Genomic DNA, 6,000 nt, shown 5'->3' with positions numbered 1-6,000 from the left:
TATAACGCTAAACATGAATCACATTATTAAGGAATGGAGATTGAAAAGTCGTTTGTCCCAAATAGATACCTTATTATTTGTTGATGATATTGTGTTTATGGCAACTTCAGAAGATAATTTACAACGTTTGGTTTACAACTTTAATCAAATGGCAGAAAGTTACAATATGGAAATTTCAACTGACAAATCTAAAGTGATGGTCTTTTTTTTAGGAAAGAAACCAGTCCGTAGCAAAATTTACATCAATAATATCATCGAACAAGTTGAAAATTTTAGTTATATCGGCTACCAAATTTCATATGAAGAAGGAAAAGATTTGAATGAGAAAATTATTAAATTCAACAGAGCAATGGGAATAATTAATCAGATATTCAAACCAACCTTAGTAGAAAAACACACGCGCACCAGAATTTATAAAACATTGGCCAGATCTATACTCTGTTTTGGTAGTGAAGCTTGGACGATTTGTAATATTGATTCACAAAGATTAACGGCGCCAGAAATGAGATTTATGCGTCGAGAATGAATCACATTATAAATTTTGACATTATGAAAGAACTGCAGATTGAACCGATTACGGAATACCTACAGAAATACAGACAAAACTGGAGATCACATGTATCAGAATGCCTCGTTCTAGAATTCCACGCCAAATTTTAAATTACCATCCTGTGGGCAAGAGATCCTTGGGCAGACCATTCAAGCGTTGGCAAGAGACCGTAACGGGTCACTAGGCCCAATACATGCAGGGATGATGATGATGATGATGATTATTATTATTATTATTACTATTATTATTGTTATTGATTTTGTTGTATTTAAAAAGTAACTGTGGGGAAATATTTCAAGGAATAATTTTATGTGTAAATAAATACAGTATATATATATATAATTCATAATTCGATAAATAAAGGGCCATTGGTAACAACTAAATGACGTAATCCACCACTGCCAAACTTGGTTTTTTGTATCGGGTACTTTTCATCCGCACTTCTCAAACCTATCCTGAAGTGTTGCGGGCTGCAATCATCAGTGATTCGACGCTCTAAGCCTATTGTTTAGGACACGCCTGATTTAGACGGAACATGTAAGCTAAACGTACAGTATATTTCAGTGAGTTAGCTAACTCTGGGTTTCTACGTGCGGAAAACGTAACGAGATGCAAAACAAATAGAAAATTTGCCGTCACAAATTGATTGAAGGGAAATTCCAGTGACCTTTGAATGGTTTATTTCAAATTGAAGTAACTGAGGATATTGTGATGTTGACTTTTTTTTCTTACATAATAATGGCCTGACCGGAACTCGAACCCGGATCGCCTGCGTGATAGACCAAATGTCTGACCACTCAGCCACCGTAGGGGTCAGTATTTTATTGTAATAATGAATATGTAATTTTGAATGAGCATTGCGTGGTTTTGGGCTTTTGTTCAGACTTTAGAAGATAGTAAATTCATAGCAGGCTCTGTTAATTAAACGCTTGTGTGCTGTAGGCCGAGAAGGAAGGCCTCGGCATTCATTCCATTATGGCCTCCGTTGCAATGTGATTAATTGCCGACTGGAGGTGACGTAAGCTGCGTCATTTGGTAATGCGCAGAAATGTGCAGAGAACAAGAGGGAGAAAAAAGGATGTCCGACTCCTCTATTTAGGTTATTAATATTATTATGCGGATTTTCTCTCATGCCATACGTTGTAGACATAATAGGTAACCTGAGTAAGATCCTGATAAGAAGTGTTTCGGAGTTCCGAAGACCTGCTCACGATTCTCCCGCTGGCTTTGTTAGACAAGAAACCAACCTTCCAAACTGCAATACCATGCGTGTCTTATGAGTTCACTTCTGATGTAAACAATTATGGAGAAAACTGTATATAGCTACGAGATTGATTAAACAAGTATGCATGCAGAAAGGTGAAGTCAACCTCATTACAGGTCAGATCGACCCAGGGGGTGGCGGAAGGTTAAGGGAGGAACGAGTTGAAATCTCAAATTACTAAACCAATAAATATAGAAATCTGAAATTTGGCACACTAGTGTATACATAAAACTTTTGAAAGCAATCTACCTGACACTGTAAAAGTAATGCATATTTTTTCTTGAAACGAAAGTATTTTCTAAAAATCTATCTTCTCTCTGAAAACTGAAGTTCTTTTTGTGCTGAACTTTTTCGTCATGCTTTCCAAAAGATTTACTCAAACAGAGAAATATTAAGAAACATTAAGAAAGACTCAAGTTTGAAAAAAAAAAAAACAACATTTTGTGCAAAAGTTACCATTTTTGTATGAATGTTAGTGTGATTGGGAATGTTTCGGGTTAATATTAATTAGCCAATCTTCAAAAATATAAAATACAATATATCAGTTCTGTCGCTGGACAGTCACATTGTTGACAAGTAACTCCATCAGCACAGCCTGCAGAATTCGTAAGTAGGGGAAATACGACGTCAGCTTCACTCTACTTCTATTGCGGATGGTCACTTGTGCATAGAGTTTTTTACATTCTTTGCATGTGGAAAGTCCATCAGTGGCGGCACTATAATTTTCAAAAAAGGATTGTAATAAAGTCATTGTCGTTTCGAGGTTTACGATTATGTTAGATTTTCCGATAGTAGTTTCTTTGAGATTTCTTTGCGCCTAGCCTGCTTTAGATTTTCCAAAAATTTCCTCCTATCATCACCTACGGAAACATAAATTTGTGGCATTTAAGTAATGAACCTTGAAAGTTAATATAAATATCACTATTTATTTCAATACAAAATGAAGGCAACAAGTGATATCCTTAATTTAATAGTATATAAATAAATAATATACAGTTCATAATAATGAGCTTATCGGAAAGTTTGTCTGTTCCACAATTCTTAATATGGGCTTTGTTGAAATGCCATTTAATATTGAAATGACGTGTAGAAATAAATTGGATGTGACACAGTAAACAAGCAATTCCTTCTTCTTCTTCTTCTTCTTCTTCTTCTTCTTCTTCTTCAACAATATAATCATGTTCCCATTTCCTTTAGAAGTAGTATTTCTTCAAGGGTTTAGATTTTGCCATGTTCCAGTTCTCTTCAAACTTCAGTACGCGTATTGTGCACCTGCCGCCGCGAGAATGAATGTTGATATAGCCGAGTGCAACTAGAACGCTATGACCAAACTGGTAGAAAAGGTGGGTGGGGTAGAAGGAGTACGAAGGAATTCGCTCTGAGGAGCTACAGTTCTGCAGATCTGTTAGCACAACCATTTCCGGATCGGCAGGCAAGCGCCTCAGTCGACTGAGTACGGCGGTGGGTCTGATGTCTGCTTAATATGTGAATAAAGTTTGTCACTTCCGCCCCTACAATCAGCTACTTTGTTAGACATTTTAAAATATCTGCACAATTTGTATGACCTAGCTGTCAAAAATTAAAACTTATTTTCTCTGCAAATATTTTTTGGTCATTGATCTGTCTTTAAAACTATCATCTCCCATAAATATTGTGCTAGAACAACCATTTTTCTGGATGTTAATTTTTTTTTTGTTGTTAACTCTATAGCATATATTAGTGTTTTATTCGCTCGGACATAGGTTCGATTCCCGCTTGGCCGTTTACGTGATTCGATTTTTTCAGAGGTTTTACCCAACCATGAGACGAATATCAGGTAAGGTATGGCGAATCCTCGGATTCATCTCGCCAAATACCATCGGTGCTAAATAACCGAGTGGTTGATACAGCGTCGTTAAATAACCAAGTTAAAAAAGTAGACATCAGGGACTAACATTAAAGCAAAAAATAAAATCGTAGTTTTTTATGAAATTGAAGAAATTTCCCCTCATCTCCCTTAACTCCTTCAGGCGCCCACCTTTATAGACAATCGGCATTAACGGCAATGGGAATGAGAGTCGTGCGTGCCCGCCGCCTTTACCCAAAGGAAATGCCCTGGTACTCATTTCTGTTAGAGGCTAAATAAACCCCAGGGCCATAGCGCGGCAGGAAGGATTAGATCAATGGAGAAAATCCATAAGCTCATCGACAGTCGAACCCGCGATCTTCTTCCTTTGCTGCGTGACGCCTTGACCGCATCGCTACCGCGCGCAGTCGTGCTTGGCGTAAGTAATTTGTACATACAGGCCGCATTTCACGAGAAGATCCGAGCAAGGAATGGAGTTATTCCCCCACTCTTATAACCTATCCCCAACACGGAACCGGCCAGCTATTGACTGAGCCTTGTTTGTCCCAGCCGGCCAATGACACCACTTCCATCCACCTGCTCCTTCAATAACGCTGAGTTACTGGCTTACTCTCTCATCTTACCCCGCAAGGACCATACTCCCCTCGCAGGGATCCTCTCGTGAAATTTGGACAGTACAGTACAGGTTGTCTGATTTAAGCCGTTCATTTTTGTTTAAGCAGCCCAAATATCAGTCCAGACATGTGGGAGGTATTTAATGGTTTCGCAGGCGGAATCAGGGGTGTCTATAACGTCCACTGACATAGTCACGTCAATGTTACGAATTGTAGTTTTAGTGTGATAATTTTATGTTAAACATATAGGCTACATTCAATATGTTATGTAAATTATTTATTTTCTTTCGGCTTTCCAACGTTTCTTATAGTCGCGTTTTTCACTGGATAGTGTTTTATCGAATTATTTACTCTTTTCATATTATTTCTTAATGCGTAAGTTATCTCCAATCGCTCAAATTAGATAATTTGTTTTGTTTCATTCGGAATAAATAACGGAGATATTAAGAAGGTATCTGTAATAACAGACAGCTTAGAGTTTTAACACAATATTTACCATTTATAAGGTTCTTTTTGAGTATGTCATTTCTAGCGACACTATCATGAGAACGTCACAATGAAAAACGATGGATTTAGACTATAACATTCCAAATGGTCTACGACATACGAGATCAGTGACAACCCGCATGCCGACGTATATTGCTGGCTGGAATATCTTATATTCAATTCTTCTGTTGCTATCATTCACTTTTTCTGTCAATTTTCAGAGATTCGAACCGTGAATGATTACCGAAGGCAGGATTCGAGCTGATAGAGCTATTGCTGTGGAACATTCTGGTTTATGTGTATAAGATGTTTAATTGATTACATATTTCCGTTTTAAAGTAGTATTAACTAGAACCTTCTAAAATCACCTGCTTTCGGAGTTTGAGATTAAAGAGTACAAGAAGAAAAACCGGGGATCATACCTCACAGACAGTCGAAATATTCATAGAACCCATTACTCTAGCTGAGAGCCATTAACTATCTTGAGAGATCCGTGTGTTAGAAATTAATATTTCTTTACTCAAATGCATCGTACGAATCAATATATGAATCAGTCAATCCGTTTATATGTAAGTTAAACACAAGATCCATATATGCTTATCTGTTTGGAACAATTAATTAGAAGTTATTTGTACACATTTTGTTTAATGAATATTTAACGTTTTCGAGTCAACTGAGTCATCTTCAGAAATTGTGTCAATGAGTAGCCTACATAAGTACATATGTTTAAATATAATGCAGTCTACATGTGTGTGATCCATTGCAATGTGAAACACTAATAAAATTAAACAAAGTGCAATCATCCGTTGTGAGTCAATATAAATATAACATTTAAAAATTAAGAAATAAAATTTAAGAACATCGATAAAATATTATGCATGTATAAGCTGTTATGTAAGTAAAATCGCAGTTTGCATTTCATTTTAATACATAACAGCTTATACATGCATAATGTTTTATCGATGTTTTTAAATTTTATTTTTAAATTTTTTAAATTTTATATTTGTATTGACTCACAACAGATGATTGCACTTTGTTTAATTTTATTAGTGTGGAATCACAAACATGTAGACTACATTATATTTAAACAGATGTACTTATGTATTCAATGGCACAATTTCTGAAGATGACTCAGTTGAGTCGAAAACGTTTAATCTTCATTAAACAAAATGTGTACAAATAACTTCCAGTTAATTGTTCCAAACAGATAAGCATAGACGGACCTTTTGTTTAACTTAAT

Source organism: Periplaneta americana, chromosome 4, assembly GCF_040183065.1.
Source record: "Periplaneta americana isolate PAMFEO1 chromosome 4, P.americana_PAMFEO1_priV1, whole genome shotgun sequence".
Classification (NCBI taxonomy): Eukaryota; Metazoa; Arthropoda; class Insecta; order Blattodea; family Blattidae; genus Periplaneta; species Periplaneta americana.
Note: the sequence above shows the minus strand (reverse complement) of the source record.